The following is a 19,628-nucleotide window of genomic DNA, read 5'->3' on the forward strand; positions in this document are numbered from 1 at the left end:
AGGCCGCAACAGTGAGAGACCCGTGTACCGAAAAAAGAAAAAGAAAAAAAAATCTTCCAAGAAACAAAGCCCATAACCAGATGGCTTCACAGGCGATTTCTATCAAACATTTAGAGAAGAGCTAACACCTATCCTTCTCAAATTCTTCCAAAATATAACAGAGGGAGGAACACTTCCAAACTTATTCTACGAGGCAATCATCACCTTGATACCAAAACCAGACAAAGATGTCACAAAAAAAGAAAACTACAGGCCAATATCACTGATGAACACAGATGCAAAAATCCGCAACAAAGTACTAGCAAACAGAATCCAACAGCACATTAAAAGGATCATACACCATGATCAAATGGAGTTTACCCCAGGAATGCAGGGTTCTTCAATGTATGCAAATCAATCAGTGTGATACACCATATTAAGAAACTGAAGGATAAAAACCATATGATAATCTCAACAGATGCAGAAAAAGCTTTCGACAAAATTCAACACCCATTTATGATAAAAACTCTCCAGAATGGAGGCAAAGCAGGAACTTACCTCAACATAATAAAGGCCTTTTATGACAAACCCACAGCCAACATCATTCTCAGTGGGAAAAAAACTGAAACCATTTCCTCTAAAATCAGGAACAAGACAAGGTTGCCCACTCTCACCGCTATTATTAAACATAGTTTTGGAAGTTTTAGCCACAACAATCACAGAAGAAAAAGAAATAAAAGGACTCCAAATCGGAAAAGAAGTAAAACTGTCACTGTACGCAGATGACATGATACTATACATAGAGAATCCTAAAGATGCTACCAGAAAACTACTAGAGCTAATCAATGAATTTGGTAAAGTAGCAGCATACAAAATTAATGCACAGGAATCTCTTGCATTCCTATACACTAATGATGAAATATCTGAAAGGGAAATTAAAGAAACACTCCCATTTCCCATTGCAATGAAAAGAATCAAATACCTAGGAATAAACCTACCTAAGGAGACAAAAGACCCATATGCAGAAAACTATAAGACACTAATGAAAGAAATTAAAGATGATACAAACAGATGGAGAGATATACCATATTCTTGGATGGGAAGAATCAACATTGTGAAAATGACTATACTACCCAAAGCAATCTACAGATTCAGTGCAATCCCTATCAAACTACCAATGGCATTTTTCACAGAATTAGAACAAAAAGTTTCACAATTTGTATGGAAACACAAAAGACCCCACAGAGCCAAAGCAATCTTGAGATAGAAAAACGGAGCTGGAGGAATCAGGCTCCCTGAATTCAGACTATACTACAAAGCTACAGTAATCAAGAAAGTATGGTACTGGCACAAAAGCAGAAAAATAGACCAATGGAACAGGATAGAAAGCCCAGAGATAAACCCACGCACATACGGTCACCTTATCTTTGATAAAGGAGGCAAGAATATACAATGGAGAAAAGACAGTCTCCTCAATAAGTGGTGCTGGGAAAACTGGACAGCTACATGTAAAAAAATGAAATTAGAACACTCCCTAACACCATACACAAAAATAAACTCAAAATGGATTAAAGAACTAAATGTAAGGCCAGACACTATAAAACTCTTAGAGGAAAACATAGGTAGAACATTCTATGACATAAATCACAGCAAGATCCTTTTTGATCCACCTCCTAGAGTAATGGAAATAAAAACAAAAATAAACAAATGGGACTTAATGAAACTTAAAAGCTTTTGCACAGCAAAGGAATCCATAAACAAGATGAAAAGACAACCCTCAGAATGGGAGGAAATATTTGCAAATGAAGCAACTGACAAAGGATTAATCTCCAAAATATACAAGCAGCTCATGCAGCTCAATATGAAAAAAACCAACAACCCAATCCAAAAATGGGCAGAAGACCTAAACAGATATTTCTCCAAAGAAGATATACGGATTGCCAACAAACACATGAAAGGATGCTCAACATCACTAATCATCAGAGAAATGTGAATCAAAACTACAAAGTGGTATCACCTCACACTGGTCAGAATGGACATCATCAAAAAATCTATAAACAAAAAATGCTGGAGAGGGTGTGGAGAAAAGGGAACACTCTTGCACTGTTGGTGGGAATGTAGATTGATACAGCCACTGTGGAGAACAGTATGGAGGTTCCTTAAAAAACTAAATATCGAAATACCATATGACCCAGCAATCCCACTACTGGGCATATACCCTGAGAAAACCATAATTCAAAAAGAGTCATGCACCACAATGTTCAGCGCAGCTCTATTTACAATAGCCAGGACATGGAAGCAACCTAAGTGTCCATGGACAGATGAATGGATAAAGAAGATGTGGTACATATATACAATGGAATATTACTCAGCCATAAAAAGAAACGAAATTGAGTTATTTGTAGTGAGGTGAATGGACCTAGAGTCTGTCATACAGAGTGAAGTAAGTCAGAAAGAGAAAAACAAATACCGTATGCTAACACACACACACACACATATATATATATATGGAATCTCAAAAAAAATGGTTCTGAAGAACTTAGAGCTGGACAGGTATAAAGACGCAGATGTAGACGAGGGACTTGAGGACACGGGGAGGGGGAAGGATAAGCTGGGACGAAGTAAGAGAGTGGCATGGACATATATACACTACCCAAAGTAAAATAGATAGCTAGTGGGAAGCAGCCGCATAGCACAGGGAGATCAGCTCAGTGCTTTGTCACCACCTAGAGGGGTGGGATAGGGAGGGTGAGATAGAGACTCAAGAGGGAGGGGATATAGGGATAGATGTATGCATATAGCTGATTCACTTTGTTATACAGCAGAAATTAACACAACTTTGTAAAGCAATTATACTCCAGTAAAGATGTTAAAAAAAAAAAAAGACTTATAATTGATGATTAAAAGGCCCATTGCTCCAAAGACTGTGTTTGTGGTGGAAGAAGAAAAGTCATTTTAGAAGGAATTTCTGGTGAGGCGAAGTGTTCCAGCAAATTGGCCGGGCGGTGTTTGCAGCCCCAGGCTTATATTTCAAAGGCCATTAAAAGCCCCTCAAGGAACTGCTGGAAGGTAGTCATTTTGAGAAGAGGAAATATTTTGGGGTTGGGGGGAGAAGGAGGAAATGCCAGCTGAGGGGCTCGCAGTGGGCTGTGGGAGGAGGAAGCGGAGGCCCCCTCTTCACCTTGGCCTTGGGGAAGGGCTGGGCTCCCAGCTTCCTGCACTGCGGCCCATGCTCCTGCCCATCTGCACCTCTACCTCCGCCCCCTGGCTCTCACTGCTCCCCCATTTGGAACGACCCGTTCACAACACTCTCCTTTCCACAGTTAACCCATTTTGTAGCCTCCTTTCCTTAAATTTTCCTGGTCCCTAATATCCCTCACTGACCTCCTGTGGCCATCGACCTCTGCATGACTCATGCATTTCGGTGGCTAGGGACCCATAGGGACCCTCGTGCTGCTCTTTCATGCATATCTCTGGCTTCCCCCAGCAGGCTATGTACACACTAAGAGAGAAGGGCACTCAGGGTGCTGGGCATGGGGTGAACTCTCCAGAACCTCAGCGGCTCCTTTCCTCCTTGCTAAGGGGCCAAGGTGCTGTGGGGAGCTTGTACTCAGCACCCATCGTGTCTCTGTCCTGGACCTTGTTACGACGTCCCATGTGGAGCTGTCCTGGCAAATTCAGGCAGGGTGAATGAATTCTGTGTGTGTGTGTGTGTGTGTGTGTGTGTGTGTGTGTGTGTCTTCTCAGCTTTGCTGTGGTTGTCAAGGTCAGGGCAGCTAGACAGGCTGGCCAGGGGAGGACTGCCCAGCAGCATCAACTGGGAGTGAGGTGAGATCATTAAGCGTTTGCATACAGCACACAAGCAGGGTGGGAGGGGAGACTTGGTGCTTCCCTGGCCCTGGCACCAAGTGTCTCTGGGTCCCAGTGGAAGCCCAAGACCTGCCTCCGAGCCCTGTGCCCAGGGTGGGGTTGCAGACAGGTGGGCTTCTGGGAAGGCAGATCTGCTCACCTGCCAGGAGCTCAGAGAGGTGCCGGGAGGCCCTGCCTGTGGGTGCCAGTCTCCACTCCGGGCATCTCTCTGAGTCCCACACCTGCACTTCAGTGTGTGTTGTTTCTGTTCTGCTCTCTGTGTTAATGCTGGTTTGTGTGATCGTTTTGGAAGTTTTCTCTCTAAACGTAGTCTCATTGCTGAGCTGCCGTAAAGCCATGCCCGGGAACCACATTCACGGGAAGGGTTCATGTGTTCACAGTAATAAAATCTGACATTTTTAAAAGCGTCCTTCTGAAGATACCTCCTCTCAGAACTGTACCTCTCCTCACCCCCCTCAGCCCGAGTTTGCTCTTCTGGGAAAATGAGGCGGCTGGATTTCGAAGATCATAATGTTATGTGTCCCTAAACCCCATTTTTTTAAGAATCCCAAAGTGTATGAATTAAAATATGCTTTACTTCTTTTCAGCCTGATGAGAAGCCTGTGAAGGACTCTATCAACCCAGAAGGAGAAAATCTGATGAACGATGGTGTGGGCAGCAGGCCTGTGGGTGAGAGGAGGACACGGCGAGGTGAGACGTGAGCCTGGGGCTGCTGGGCTGCCGCAGGTTTTGGTTCCGCTCAGACGTTGTTGCGTCCCCATGTGAAGGAAGCGCTTTGGCGCCAGCACTGTCCTTGGATGACAAGCGTGTGCTGGGGGGAGAAGTTTGGCATGCCGGGCTTCTGTGGGTGCGCTGGGTCCCGGAGGCTGTTTCCAGAGGTTTGCTGAGAGTCTGGGGGGAGATCTGTTGACCTCAGGGCATATTTGGGGAGCACAGCACTGCCCAAGGGATGAGATGGGCTTTGGGGTCAGAGAAAAGGAGTGAGTGCTGAGATGTGGAATTTAGCGATGGGAGTTGGAAAAAAGGTGCCCGGCCCTGGGGAAGGCACCTGGGGTTGAGACTGACCCCTAGGAAGGGCTGAGAGGAGGAGGGCTCGTGAAGGGGACCAAGGAGTCCTGGGCTCAATGCAATCTGGTCTTTAATGGAGCTGGGGATGGGCACTGTTAATCCCTAAGATTTCTCAAAGCGTTTTGGCTTTGCATGGTAATCTGGTAGCACAGATATGTTTCTCTGTGGTTGTAAAAGAAACTTGTGTGCTTATCTGAGAGACAGCTGTGTAAGGGACACATTGGAACATGGTTGGGGGAGGGAGGAGTTGTAGCAGAGGAGAAGGGTGGAGACCAGGGATGGAAACGGGGGTGTACAGGGCAGGGTCCTCAGGGACTCAGGGGTGTGTCAGGGTCTTTAGTGCCTGGGAGCCCTGTGACTCCCAGAGAGGACCCCGGCGGACCCCTCCCGTTGCATACATACTTTCACACAACATGTGTCCACGTGGACACCAGCTTGGGCAGTGCCCTTCTCTTACTCATTGGCGGTTCCCAGGTGGGGATTTAGGCCTCATAGAAGAGGATGCAGAATTTCCCAAAACCTCACAGAGATGTGGCCGCTGTGGACATTTGTGTCTCTCTCTGAAGCTTCCTCTAGACACTATTTCACTCCATTTTAGAAGGTTCCGTTGGGTACCAGTCCTGGGAGATGCTCTGTGGCCTGCTGAATAATACTGGGGGATACCCCATCCTCTGCTTCCTTCTTGGATGTTCCCAATCAACAGTAGCATTTCAAAGGCTCCGAGAAGTCCTGCAAAAAGCATCTGTTAAACGTTCTTTAATCCTGTATTTCCTAAACTCATTTGACCGCAGATCCCTTTTGCTATACAGGAAGCCTATTAAAGTCCTGTGCAAGTCTCCTGTCCTCCCACACACCCTGGGGCCCTCTGATTACTCTATATTCTCATGCTAACTACGATCTTAGGAAAAGCCCCAACAAACTTTTTGGCCAACCCCAATACTTCATGGACTCACACGTTCTAAATTTCCTCCCAAGGTGAAGAGCAGGCAGGCAGTTTATCATCTGGCCTGCTGTGGCCTCCTCTGAGCTTGGAGCAGGCCCGCTAGAGCAGAGCGCAGACACATCTGTTCACCTCGACCGCTGAGCCAGCCCCTCTGGCAGCCTGAGTTTGCAGACTGATTGCTTCCTGGTTCATGCTTTATGGTTCAGCCAGAGTATTTGGCCCGAAGGCGGGCATGTGTGCTCACTTTCACAGCCAAATGAAGCTCACCCGGGCCCAGGCTGCTTGGTGGAGGGCGAGATGTGAGCAGGAACGCTCCATCTGCCGAATCCCACTCCCCTACAGCAGTGCAGGCCCTGGGCTGTTCTGACCGTCTTGTTTTGCATATAGTGATGAAATATTAAAGGGAATTCTTCCAGTTTGAAAACCTTTTTGTCAAGGCACAGGGGCAGCCTGAACATGTGACAGAAGATCCCTGAGCTTGGAGAGAGGAGCAGGGGGACACAGAGAGGAAGCAGGAACCACCCGAGGGGCTGGAGCTCCCTTCATAGGGGCCAGGAATGGCTCAGGGTGGCCCCCTTCTCCCACCTTGCTGCTGCTGGCTGCTCCAGGTGGGCACTGCTGACCCAGAGCTGGTTCTTGCGAGTGTTTTTGTTTTGTTTTTCGTCTTACTGCTCTGCGCTTTATTGTGATTCGCAGATGTTGCATCTTTTATAAATAGAAGGTTTGTGGCAATGCTGTTTTATCAGATGATGGTTAGCATTTTTTTGCAACAAAGTTTTTTTTTTAATGAAGGTATGTACATTGTTGTTTTAGACGATGGAGTCCTGGACTGGGAGGCTTGTGGTGTGTCCTTGGGCAAGTACTTGAACCTCTCAAGGCCTGGCTTTCTCCACCAATGGAACTGCGTGGTAGACCAAATTCTCTGGGGCTTGTTAAAGCTTAGGTAATAAGATTCTACTTGGAAGCTGGTTTGTCTGTTCACACGTTTGTTGCCAATGTTACCTTGATCCCTAGTGAGACACACTGGACCCAGTGGCCGTCCTGGAAGGGAGGGCTATACCTAGAGGGCCCACCCGAGTGTGACCTGCTATGGCTTGGACAGACCCAGGCTTTCCTGCCCACCAAGATGGTGCTGGCGTTGGGGCAACCACAGCTAAGGGTCAGTGTGGCATTGGACAGCCACATTTCAAAGCTGGCCTCCTGGGGACAGTGCTATGACTCAACTGACCCCTGTTGGGCATCCTCACAGTGCTATGTCTGCATCCCATCTGTGTCTGCAGTGGGGTCTGCTCTGGGCACAGACACTGAAGCAGCCCCCTGGCATTTCTGATACAAAGTGTCAGACCTGACCTGACCCCAGTCAGAGTTGATCCTGGGGTGGCCAGAGCAACTGCAGGGCCTGAATCTGTGTCTCTTTGGCAATGTAGCCCTCCTGCTCAAGGCCTCGTGCTTACCCATCTCCCAGGGAAAGAGTGAGCGGCCCCCCTTGGATGATTGATTAGCATCCTGTATTTCCCTTTGCCAAGGTGTCTCAAAAGCACACAAGCAGATGGCTTCTCGGGCAATTCCTCCGGGGAACCGTGCTTCTACAAATCCAAAACCACGTAGAAATCCAATATTCAAATGAGAGAAGAAGTTGGGAAAGAATATGTGCTCTCTCCCCTCCTCTCAGTTAAAACCTAAATACAGAGCTGGAGGGGTCAGAAGTAGCTTCTACTTCCCCGTGGTTCTTCTCCCTGTAAGAGGAGAAAAACAGACCTGGGGCTGCTTCTAACCTCCAGGGAAGGGGCCTCCGAAGGGCTGCGGCTCTGGCGCGTAAGTCCGAGGAAGTGGACTTAATTCAACTGAAGAAGCTTTGCTTAAGCAGCTGCTGTGTGCTAGGCCAGGGCCCGGCACTGTGTGGAGTCAGGTCTGATAGCTTACGGCTTAAAAACCACTCGAGGTGGATTTGGATTTTGTTCCCAGCTCTGCCATGTTCCAGCTGTGAGACCTCAGACCACGGGCCTAGGCTCTCTAAGTCTCAGGTTCTCAGCCTGTGAAATGGGGATCATAGTACCTATCTCCTAGGATTGTTGAAGGAATCAAATAAGTTAGGGCATACAAAGCGCTTAGCAGGGGCCTGGCTCCTAATACCCTCTCATTAATCACATACACTCTCTCTCATTAATCACATGACCCCAGGGCCTCACAGCTGGCAGAGGGGATGTGCCCCGCGTCAGAAGTGACAGAGCAGAGACTGAGAAAGATTATGTGAGTTTTTCTAAAATCACTTGGGTTGTTACTGAGAAGGCGGGGCTGGGATTGGGGTCTCTCAATTTTCCGGTAAGATGTCCCAGCCCTGCTCTGAGATGGGGGTCCCTCCCCAGGTCTCAGGTTGGTTTTGGAGAAGTAGAGCCCGCTGGTGGGGCCTGTGCCACCGCTGCTCTTTGGCAGAGGTTGGGCCATTAAGAACACAGCTCTTATGTTAAGTGTTTTTTATGCTTCCTCGAGAAAAGTGTTTGTAGAACTCCAAGGCGTTAAAAAGCCACCCAGATCCATCCCCCAAGTTGGCAAAGACAGTCCCTCTGTGGAGGGAGAATTCAGAGCCCCTTTCCCCCAAGACCTGATCTTCCCCACCCTGCCCCGCATCTGTGTTTTACGGGGCTGCTTGCTCTCTGGCATTTGGCTTTTCCTGTTCCTTTCCCTGAGGTTTGGTCCCATTAATGTTTATGAGCAAATAAAACTTGGATTGCTGCTTCGGGCCGTGGGATCAGTGTTGACTTGGGGAGGGATGTCTAATTTAACGTAATGCCGCTCCTTCGGCTTTCCATGACTCCCACTGCAGTCCCCTCCGGGAAGAGGAGAAAAAGCAGTGGAGACCTCGCCTCCTCTCCTAACCTTGGCACCAACAGTCCCCTGCTAAGAGCGGGCTGAAAGCCAGATGAGGTGTCGGAAACCCAGATGTTGCTTTTCTTTGAATTCCTACATAGACATGTACGGATGAGCGACCTTTGGGGACACGTGAGCTCGGGGTGTCACAGGTGATGTGTCAGCTGGTGTCCCATAGCATGAGGCCTCAGGGCAGGGCTGGAGGGTATGTTTTTGATCATATGCTTGAGGATGCCCCATTCCTTCTTTGGCAAGAAACTGAACAGCGTAACTCATTACTTCAAGGATAAAATCCAGCTGAACTGGTGCGTGGTGCCATGTAGACCCCGCATGTTTGTACCAAATGAATCATTTTTATTTTCCTAGGTGCACAGAGCCCTGTTCGGGATTTCCCCCCGAGCTAATGGGCTCGGAGGAGCAGTCTTGGCGGAGCCAGGGTAGGGGCTGAGGTGTGGGGAGGACTGTACGTCCCTGCGGCGGGAGAGGGGCTGCGCGTGGGCTCCACGATAGAGGTGCATCTCCCAGAGAGGCAGCATATTCCTTCTGGGGCTGTTGAAGGGCTGTGAGCCAGGTAGGAGGAAGGTAATTACATCATTTCATGGCACTCTTGTCTCAGGGGGCCAAATGAGCTGACTCTCCAAAACTAGGGTTTACTTTTGACTTTTTAATTTATGGGCCGATACAGATGCATGCTAGCGCACTCCTCAGTTTTTCTGAAACAGCTGAGGTGTGCCTCGCAGAGCGGGTGAGATTTAAGAGGAACAAATGTGGCTCGACACTGAGGATCTCAGAGGTTAGCAGGGAATATGGGATAGATCACAATCCTCGACGATGCTCAGCGAGATGGGAAAATGGGCAGAGGAAAGGCACGGAGAAACCCAACGGCAAGCACCCCACACTGGCTGCAAGGAGGAGGGGGGCTGGCTCTAGGAGGAGGGATGGGCTTTCCACACGTGGAGACGGGTGGGCAAGGCTTCAGGGAAAGTTCGTCCAAAACATAGGTGTCTACACAGAGAGACGAGAGCCACTTAGTAAGAGGTTCTGTGGAGGGATGTTCTGAAAGTGGCTGGAAAGGTCGAGGCCCTAATGCACTTTGAAGATGCTCAGTGGATATTTACTGAATAAATGTGTGAGTTAACGGCTGAGCCTTCATTCAGCCGACAGGTACTTACTGAGTGACTACTATGTGCTGAACACTGCTAGGGGCTGGATGTGCAGCTGTGAACAACACAGATACACGTTACTCCCTTGTGAGTTCACATTCTAGCAGGGGAAGACAGACAGTAAACAAATAAATATAATATACAAGTAATATATACAGTGTGTTAAGAAGAGGTAAGTGTAGGGGGAAAGAATGAGTAGAGGGTGCGGACAGCAGGGGTGTATGTGTGTGTTTGGTGGAGGTTGCAGTTTTTTGTTTTTTTTTCCAGTACGCGGGCCTCTCACTGTTGTGGCCTCTCCCATTGCGGACCACAGGCTCCGGACGCGCAGGCTCAGTGGGCATGGCTCACGGACCCAGCCGCTCCGCGGCATGTGGGACCTTCCCGGACCGGGGCATGAACCTGTGTCCCCTGCATCGGCAGGCGGACTCTCAATCACTGCGCCACCAGGGAAGCCCGGAGGTTGCAGTTTTGACCAGGGTTGCAAAAGAGGCCTCGTTGAGATGCCATTTCAGCAATTTGACAGCGATGTGAGGAGTCAGCTCGGGGGATATTTGGGGGCAGAGCATTCCAGGATCAGATCCCGAGGCAGGAGAGCTGATGTGCTTGAGGGGCAGCAGGAGGCCCCTGTGGTCGCAGCAGGGTACGCACGGGGACAGTGGCAGGAGAGAAGGTCAGAGAGCCCCTGGGGGCCTTGAGACCAGCGTAGGGCTTTGGACTTCAGCATCAGTGATGTGGGGGCCTCTGGGGGACTTTGAATAGATGAGAGATGTGATGTGACTTCTGCTTTGAAACTGTCATTCTGTGTGTTGTGTGCAAACCTGACTGTGAAAACCTGGAGGCAGGGAGACCGTTTGGGAGGCTGCTGCAGCCCCAGGTGGGAGGTGACGGTGGCCTGGCTGGAGTGGTGTCATGCCAGTGACATGGACGATTCCTTAACAGACTGAATGAGGCTGTGAGAGACTGGAAGAGTCAAAGATGAAGACACAGTTTCAGCCTCAGTGATGGGGATTGGGAAGCCTGTGGGTGGAGCAGGTTGGGGTTGGATCACGAGCCAGCTTAGGCGTGACAAGCCCGAGACGTTGTGGACATCTGCGTGGAGATGGCTTTCCTCGTAGAGTTCTAGAGAGAGATTGGGGACGGAGATGTAAATTTAGGGGCCAGTTGACCTGAGATAGTGTTAATGCCACAAGATAGGATGAGATCACCGAGGGGTTGATGGAATATAATGACAACCAGGGCCAATGCTTTGTTTAGTTTTAAGCGCCAGGCATTCTGTTAAGCACTTCCCACATTCTCTTTGTTCCGCCACAATCTGATGAAGTGGGAGCTGTTATTTTCCCCATTTTACAGAAGATAAACCTGAGGGTCAGAGGCATTAAGTAAATTATTCAAGATCACACAGCTATTAAAGGTCAGAGCCAGAATTTGCACGTTGGTCTGACTCCAAAGTTTTAATCATTGCACTTACTGACTCTCTGAATTATGGACCTAATTCTGTGCAGAGTAGGGGATCCACTGAGGTGTTTCAGCAGAGAAAGGACTCGGAGCTGTGGGTTAGGCAGAGGCGTCTGGAACCTGGGGGCTCCTGAAGAATGTACCAGGGAGGGGAGAGGTAGAGACCAGAGGCAGGGAATATGGAGAAGGTTTGGACCACACAGTGTGGGGTGGTAATGGGGCTTGGAGAAGGGATTTTCTAAGAAGGGGAGAACCAGGTTGTGGTGAATGCAGTGTTATGAATTAAGTCTTTGTGTCCCCCCCGCCCTGCCCTCCGCCCCACCAAATTCACATGTAGAAGCCCTAATGCCCATGTGGCTATATTTGGAGATGGGGCCTCTAAGGAGGTAGTTAAGGTTAAATGGGGTCATAAAGGTGGGGTCAGGATCTGACAGGATTAGTGTCCTTATAGGAAGCGAGTCCGGAGAGCTCTTTCTCTCTCTCTCTGTGTGCAAGCACTGAGGAAAGGCCCTTTGAGGACAGAGCCAGGGGAGGCCACCTGCAAGTCAGGAAGAGAGCTCTCACCAGAAACCAAATCACCAGAACCTTGATCTTGGACTTCCAGCCTCCAGAACTGTGAGAAATAAATGTGTGTCGGTTAAGCCACCCAATCTGGTATTTTGTGACGGCAGCCCAAGCCGACTAATACATCCAGACTCTTTGGCATTCTGCTTTCTCCAGACCTGTGTCTTCTTGCCAGGCTACTGGGCTCAGCCATTTGACAACTGGTCTCTTAAGCAACTTCTCTTCTTCCTCTAAACATTTCTGAATGGACCACAAGGGTCATTGAACAATTATCTAGTCATTAGCTTCTCTGTGGAGCCCACAGAGCTGCAGGAAGAAAATTGGTAAATTCTTTTCATTCTTAGTAAAACCTAACATTATCTCGCTAATGCCTGATATTAAGAGTTCAAAGTCATCTCTATACCATTGATCTTCAAAGGAAGAGATTTCCTTATTTGACAAGGCCTGAAAAAATGTGGGTGAGGTTCCTTTCAGATGGGAATTTTATTTCAATTTTGTTTTTTAAAAATCTTCTAAGCATTTTTGTACAAAAAGTGTTGTAGTTTCTTTCTTTCTTTCTTTCTTTTTAATTTGAAAACACCAGAGTGTGGGGGAGGAATGCAAACAAATAACAAAAAAAGATGCTTTTATAACATTATTATCACTGTTGAGAAAAAAGAAATTCCTTCCAACAGCATTGAAAAGTCCAAAGATGAAATAATCTCATTTTTTTCTCTAAAGGCTTTAAAAGTCTCTGCCTGTTGATTCCATCTCTCGTGTCCAGTGAGACCATGTCACTCTTCAATGGCCCAGGGGTTCATTATTGCAGAAGGATCAGCCCAGGTTTCTGGGCACATGCCTAAACAGAAGGGTAGAAGCATCAGGGGACTAAAAACCTTTCCCAACAGAAATGCTGTGGGCAAGGAGACCCTTCCCTGAACCAGAAGGAGGGACGGGGCAGCATCATGTCACCCCCAGAGCAGAGGATGGCAAGAGGACTAGGGTCCCACCTCTGTGTCCATTCCCTTCCCAGAAGATTGTAAAACCAGGCAAAATGACATGCCTGTGAAGAAAGTGCAACATATGTTTAGAGATACTGGTAGAGGGAAACATCTGAGGAATGAGAAAAGGTTTGCCAGCTTTTACTACAAATGGGGGAAGAAGCCATCAGGGAGATGCCCACCACCAGGTTAACAGACTTTCCTTTTCTGGAACTCCTGTAGCCTAGGAGGTCAGGTTCAATTTCCCCGTCCAGTGGACTGGACTTCTAGATGAGGCATTGTGGCTGGCTATGAACTCAAAGCACAAGACCACAATCCAGGGCCCAATTCCAGCTATAAAATCACCCCAGTGCCAACAAATGACGTGATGGTAACTTACATCCTGCAACTGGGAAATCTCACAACATTCTAGATGAGGGTTTTAGAACATTAAATAAATTTGCAACATGGCTGACTTCTCCTCACCATCCTTGCCACATCCTGCTCTTGGCCTCCATCGAATCACTGGGTTCAGGGGCAACATGTGCCCCCAGAGCATTTCGAGCCCACCGAGGGGCAGGGAGCCCCCGGGGAGGCTGGCACCCTCATTTCCATCCCTAGTCTGAAGAGGAGTGGGCTCTGGCGCTGCTGGAGCTTGTCTGCAAGAAGGCACAGAGAGGTGTGCTCAGTGCCGCCAGCCTCTTGGGAAGCCGACGTTTCTGGGAACTTAAGGTTTTCTCTCCTTTTCCTGCGAAAACGCTTTCTCAATAAAAATGAGTTGTCAGCTGCTCTTGAGACCCTCGAAATTGATTTTGGTTCTGTCCATTACAGGTAGCGTGTGTGTGAAGAACCCGTATAAATCTTACTCAGTGAGGGAGTGTTAAAAATGGCAAATTTCAGAGTAAAGGTTTAACAAAAACCATAAATAAAACTTCAGAAAAAATGGAAGTGTTTATAAGCATCTGTGGAATTCCGCACAGGAGCAACGAGTGTGGTTCAAGTGCCAAGAGATTGACTGAGATGCTGTGTTTGCCTGGAGAGAGGGAATATCCATCTTTGTTTGGCCTCTGCTCAGGCAGGCTTGACGTGGAGAAGCACAGACGTGGGCAGTGCTCCATGGCCGGGTGCGTGAGAGGGACTTTATCACTGTCAGGGGCCGGGGCAGGTCCGGGCTCGGGAGGCTGCCAGTGGAAGAGGAGCTTGCCAAGGACCGGGCCCTTGAGTTCCAAGTGTCCAGACCTACTGTGCGCCTGCATGGTGGGAAGGTACTAGCATCACAGTGATCTCATAATCCCAGCAACAAGTGATGTGCCCGTGGCCCATTTTCTAGCTAAGGAGACTGAAGCAAAGAGGGGTCTGTGTCTTGTCCAAGTCCTAGAGCAAGCCATTGTTGGAAGCTGGAGCAGAGCCAGTGGTTCCCAGTGCCTGGCCCCAGTGGTACCAGGCCTGCATTTTCCCTGCCTCTCTGGGGAGTCCCCCTGCCCTCTGAGTCCCCTGGTTGTGTTTTCTAAAGGCCCACTGGGCCTCCGTCCCTGCTAGAGACTATCATGCCTCCACCCAGTGCAGCTTAGTTTATGCCCAGAAACGGGGCTGGGGGAGACAATCCCTTGGTAGACTTTCTAATGGGACATAGATCATTACAGATGGGACTCAGGTTTTACAAAACAGCTTAGGAGGTAGATAAATTAGATCATGAAAAGTGCATAAGGGACATCAATTATGCAGGAGCCAGAAGAATGATTATAAAGTGATCTGGCCTCAGTTTTGGCCCATGAAACATTTAACTGCGGCCATTAAAGTAGAAAACATCCCTTGCTCCCTACTTCAGAGAAGTGGGGTGGTGGGGGATGCAGCTTTGCCCGAGGGGGGGTTGTAAAACACGTGATGACCTCCTTCGCTTGTGGGCATCTGGGGGTAAAAGGCCACCTGGGAGGCACAGAGCACTGGAACTGGGCTCTTTGGGTGGAGAAGAGTCCGAGGGGCTCTGGGAGCACAGAGGGCCTGGAGAGGGCTCAGCAGAGGCTCTCCCAGCTCTTTTAACCCAGAGCACAAAGGTGCTCACCAGAACATCCTGGGGGAGTCAACAGACAGCGTGAACCCTGGGTCCCCCCAAATCCCCCAGAGCTGTCATGCTTGTCCTGCTTCTTGTCCAGCAACAGTGCAGACCTGGCCTTCAGTGGGCTGGCATCTGCCCAACTTCCCTGACCTGATGCTACCGGTGAACATGGGCGTCCAGGGAGATGGGCAGGTGGTGGTGACCCTGCAAGCCAACTGTGCATGTTGGCTTCCTCCATGAAGCTTCAGCCAGCACGACTGGTCCCAGGCCTGGGCATGACTTCTGTCTCTGAAAGAACCCCGACCTGACTCTGAGCCACACACGCAGGCTTCCGTGATGGTCTCTCAGCCCTACTGGAGGATGTGCTGTTTCTGGAAGGCAGGGGCCTTCTTCCTCCTTCTCTCACCCTGTGGGCTTTGGGCTGGGCACATGGTGCTTCAGCTGAGCCTATTTGGGTGGGGCTGGGGGTTAGTTACCAGCTAAAGGATCATGGCACACACTCCTGGGCTCTCCCTCCCTGTGGTGGGTCACTGTTGGCCATCGGCATCTCTTGGAATCAGGGTGTGCTTCTACCTGGAGTCCTCTCTTTGCTTTAGGCCCCCCTGTGCCTTGGAACACAGCTGCCAACAGCCACCAGGAGGAAGAGGCAAACGGCGTGGCTGCAGGAGTTCAGCCTCGTGCCCTCGGGGGGAGGGCTGAGCAGGGCATGTTGTGAGTGTGCTGTATGAGCCGGGAGCTTTGTGAAGGGAGGTAGAGTGGGAGGTGGGTGAGCGCAGTGCCAGGGAAGGTCTGTTCCCGCTGGAGGTCAGAGGTGAAGGAGTGTGTTCCCTATCAGCTGGTTTCTCATCGCCCCCATGGCCCTGGTCCCACGGGCCTCTGGTCCTTCTTCCCCAGGGTCACCATTTCACTGGATCTTGCTACTGGGCAAGATCAAAAGCTTTTCCTTGGAGTGGAGAAAGGAGTGATGTGGCCTCCTCGTTAATACTGGGGGCTCGGGATTCTGACAGATGTAGGATCACATCCCTCTCTGCCATTCACAAGCTGGGCTTCCTGGGATAAGTTACTTAACCTCTCTAGGCCTCAGTCTTCTCAACTGCAGAACGGGGATCACAATGACACCTATCCCACTCTGCATATGAAGTGAATTCTCTGATGGGTGCTTGTCAAGGAATGGTGTGTTCTCCCCACAGTGGAGAGATGGATGTGGGACTTTTAGCCCTGCTTGGCCTTTTAGAGGTTGGAGTCTGGGGGCAAGCACTTGGCCTTCCTGGTCTCAGTTTCTGCATCCGTGAAATAGACTGACTTTGTGGTCAGATTAGCCATAAATATCAACAAGTCCGCTTTTCAAAGGCTGAAGCCATTCGTTACCGGGGTATACCCCACGCATCCACTTTAAACTTGCATTATTGGATCGTTAGTATTATTCATGACAATCGCTAACATTTATCTGAAATTTCTCATGGTGCAAAGTCCGGGCTGAGTGCTCTGCATGTGCTTTCCCATCTAATCTCTCAACTCAGTAGATGGTGGAGCTGAGGTCTAGAGATATTAAGGGACGTGCCTGAGGTCACAGAACTAGAGTGATGGAGGCAGGGTCTGAACCCTGGCAGTCTGACTCCTGAGCAGAGACGTTCACAGGCAGGCCCACGTGGCCTGAGCTTTCCGAAGTCCTGCCTGGGAGCCCACCATTCTAGAATGAGGCGGACAGTGGCAGTAGGGGTGGGTGGGAAGGAATTTCTACTGTTTTTTTTACAAACCTGTCAGAAGGAGCCCCATGAAGGTGATTTCATTTTCTCTCGGATTCCAACCCCAGTCAAGCTGTGGTAATTTTCCCTGAACTAAAGGCCAGTCTGCAGAGAGAAATACTTTCGCAAACCTCTGAAATATGCTTGCATGCTGAAAAGGGCAAGGCAGCCCAGCGCACAAATGAGGGAAAGGGCACGGGGCTAGCTCAGCCATTTTGTGAGCTGATGGCTGGAAACGATTTTGGATTATGCTTCCTCGGCATTTTGCACACAGCCGAAGGAAAGTTTAAAAGATATTGCCTGGAGCTCAGACTAGGCGGAAGATTCCACCATGATGAAGGAGGCAAGAGGGCACATGTGTCTGTGGGGCTGAGGCTCGGTTGATTGTAGATTTATATACAGATAAGGCTAATGTATTGCCCAATCCACGAGGTCTTTGAATGAAACCTGTTGTTAATACTTGCACTGGGATGATAGCATGAAACGGAACTGTCCTTGGGTACAATTTGGGTAGACAGTGTAGTGGGTACACTCTCTACCCACTGTCCTGGGGTAGATAGCGCTCCAGTTTATTTATTAACACAACCCTCCTGGCCTGTGAGGAGCAGGACCCTGCTTGTCTGGTTTGTGTTGTGTCCACATTTAGAAGTCGTGTGACAGTTTACTTAACTGCATTGAGCTTGACGTTAAAAGGTGGAGAAGGAATCTTGGAAGAGGAAAGCCACGAAGCTCCTTGGAAGGCTGGAGGGCTGCAAAGCAGCGAGCATCTGGGAGTCTCTATACTTGGGTTCTTCCACCTAAAGGGAGCTCCTAGAGTTTTGGGAATCATTTCCTAAACTGTAAACTGTGCAGTCTTTCATGTGTGGAGGTGGTGGCGGCGGCCATGCTGAGCACTGATGATGCAAAGCTGTCATTGGAAATGTTGCAGTAGAGAGTTCCAGGCATCCCTGAGGCCTCCCCAGCTCCCATGACAGTGACAGTGGCACAGGGCTCCTCCTGCCTCCTAAAGACAATGTGAGGGCCTGATTCTCAGCTCGCTTTGGGCTCCTTGGGTGGTGGTCCTGCCTGGGATGAGAACTCATGCAAATGGCCATCGTTTCTGAGGGTGACAGGTAGGGGCGGAGGGCCGGGGCTTGGGTGCCTGTTGTGTATGACCATGATGCTAACCAGCTCTACCCTGTTCCAGGTCTTGGGTTGTATGAACCTGTGCGTAAGTGTCACAGTGAGTCTGACAGAATGTGGTTACTGCTGGCTCTCCTGGGTGGTACCTTGCAGCTTTGCTGCTAGAGAGGGAATGAAGCCAGCCCTTCTGTCCCCTATTGAAAGCTCACAGGGAAGTGTCTTAGTGGCCTGTCCTGACCAATCACCGAGGGCAGTGGGGGGACCTGAGAGGGGCCTGGCTTAGGTCAGAGCTCTGATTCTGGCCATTTGCAGTAGCTGGAGGTGACAGAAAGGCAGAACATGGCGGCTCCACTTCCAGCCATGTGGCTGCAGATGGGGTGGCTGGCGGAGAGATTCCTTGCAGGAGGGTAGCCTTTTCCAGAAGACGGGGAGAGCGTGGCAGAGAAGACTGGTGAGCCAGTATACATTTTTACCAACAGCAGCAGAGGTAGAGTTGACAGTCTGCCGATTTGATCAAAGGGACAGTGTCTGATTGAAACGTGTATTTCTTGATTACTAGTGAGATTTGTTGGCCAGTTGTGTGTTTTTTTTGTGAATTGCCTGCCTGTGGTCTTTGCCCAGTGTTTTGGTAGCCATTGCTGAATATTTCAGAGGAGTAGGGGAGGTGAATCTGAGTTTGCTATTTTCTACCGCCTTTGGTGGGTAATTGTGCTGACTGTATTTACTCCTGCCTAGAAAAAAACCAGCTGAGTCTCCAGAAAACCACTGTGGGAATCCAAGTAAAATGCTCTCTCCTTAATCAAATTTCTTGTTTGGTCATTAAATATTTTATGTGAGAATTACTGATTAGGGCCAATATCAATAGCCTCAGATAAGCAGTGTAGAACACTAATTAGAAGGTACTGAGTAGCTCCCAGTGAGCTGCCTATAGCAATTTGGGAATTGCCGTAGTAGTTGGCAAGCTGAGCTGGGAGGTGGGCACGCTAGCTAGGGGTGGTGCGTGCGTGTCTCTGTCAAAGGTGCGTTGATGGGCAGGGTAATTGCAGTGTGGCGGGAATCACTCTGCTGATTTGGGGGGCTCCCTTTGGGTGAGCTGTCCTGCCTGGTGGGTGGCATGGTGGGCTGTACTGCACTCTTCGTCTCCAGTCATGTGGTATCCGGGTTAATGAGGTGTTGCTCTGAATGGTGGAAGTTTCCAGCCTGAGAGGTGGGACATCCGATCACTGCCTCACTCATCTCTCTGCCTGTGTACATGTCTCTCCAGTCTCTCTTACCCCTTCCAACACACACACACACACACACACACACACACACACACCCCACTGCTTAAGCATTACTGGCTTTGTTTGTTTGGAATATTTACTTTGTGAGGGTTTTGTTCTACCTCTTGCAGGGGCAGCTGAACAGGCTGCAGTGAGATTTACTGGCTGCAATATGTCAGGATCACATCAGCATCCCAACTTGGGTCACCCAGTGTGTGTAGCTCGTGAGAGGAGGGAGGGGCTTCGGTCCTGGGGTCCCCATGTCTCGGCAGGAGTCACACTGAGTTAATCCCTCCTGAGAGACTTCCTCAGCGTGGGGCAGTGCTTCTTTCCTCCCCGGTGACTGGGCTAGAAATCATCACCAGGGATCAGTGGAGAGGGCTAAGAATGTGCGGGGAGCCACAGGAAGAAGGATGGGGGGATCTGCTAATGCTGCCCGTGGGAGTCCACTCATGGCGGCACCATAGTGGGGGAACTGGCTTAGGGGTCAGAATCCCAGCCCCACTTCCCACCGGTTCTGGGAAAGCCATGGCACCTCTCTGAGCCACTCTTCCCTCTTCTACATATAGAGGAT

At 49.5% G+C, this 19,628-nt stretch overlaps 2 long non-coding RNA genes across 2 annotated transcripts in view; one reads left to right on the top strand and one right to left on the bottom strand.

Annotated features, from left to right (window-relative positions):
* Positions 1-19,628, bottom strand: part of LOC125964043 (uncharacterized) — a 365,140-nt gene that overhangs the window by 69,884 nt on the left and 275,628 nt on the right. The window lies entirely within an intron of this gene.
* LOC125964044 (uncharacterized) overlaps positions 4,493-19,628 on the top strand; it is a 66,532-nt gene continuing 51,396 nt past the window's right edge. Inside the window, exon 1 of the long non-coding RNA XR_007476564.1 lies at positions 4,493-4,539. This is a non-coding gene — a long non-coding RNA (uncharacterized LOC125964044). The remainder of the gene's footprint in view (positions 4,540-19,628) is intronic.

The sequence above is a fragment of the Orcinus orca genome, chromosome 3, assembly GCF_937001465.1.
Source record: "Orcinus orca chromosome 3, mOrcOrc1.1, whole genome shotgun sequence".
Taxonomy (NCBI): domain Eukaryota; kingdom Metazoa; phylum Chordata; class Mammalia; order Artiodactyla; family Delphinidae; genus Orcinus; species Orcinus orca.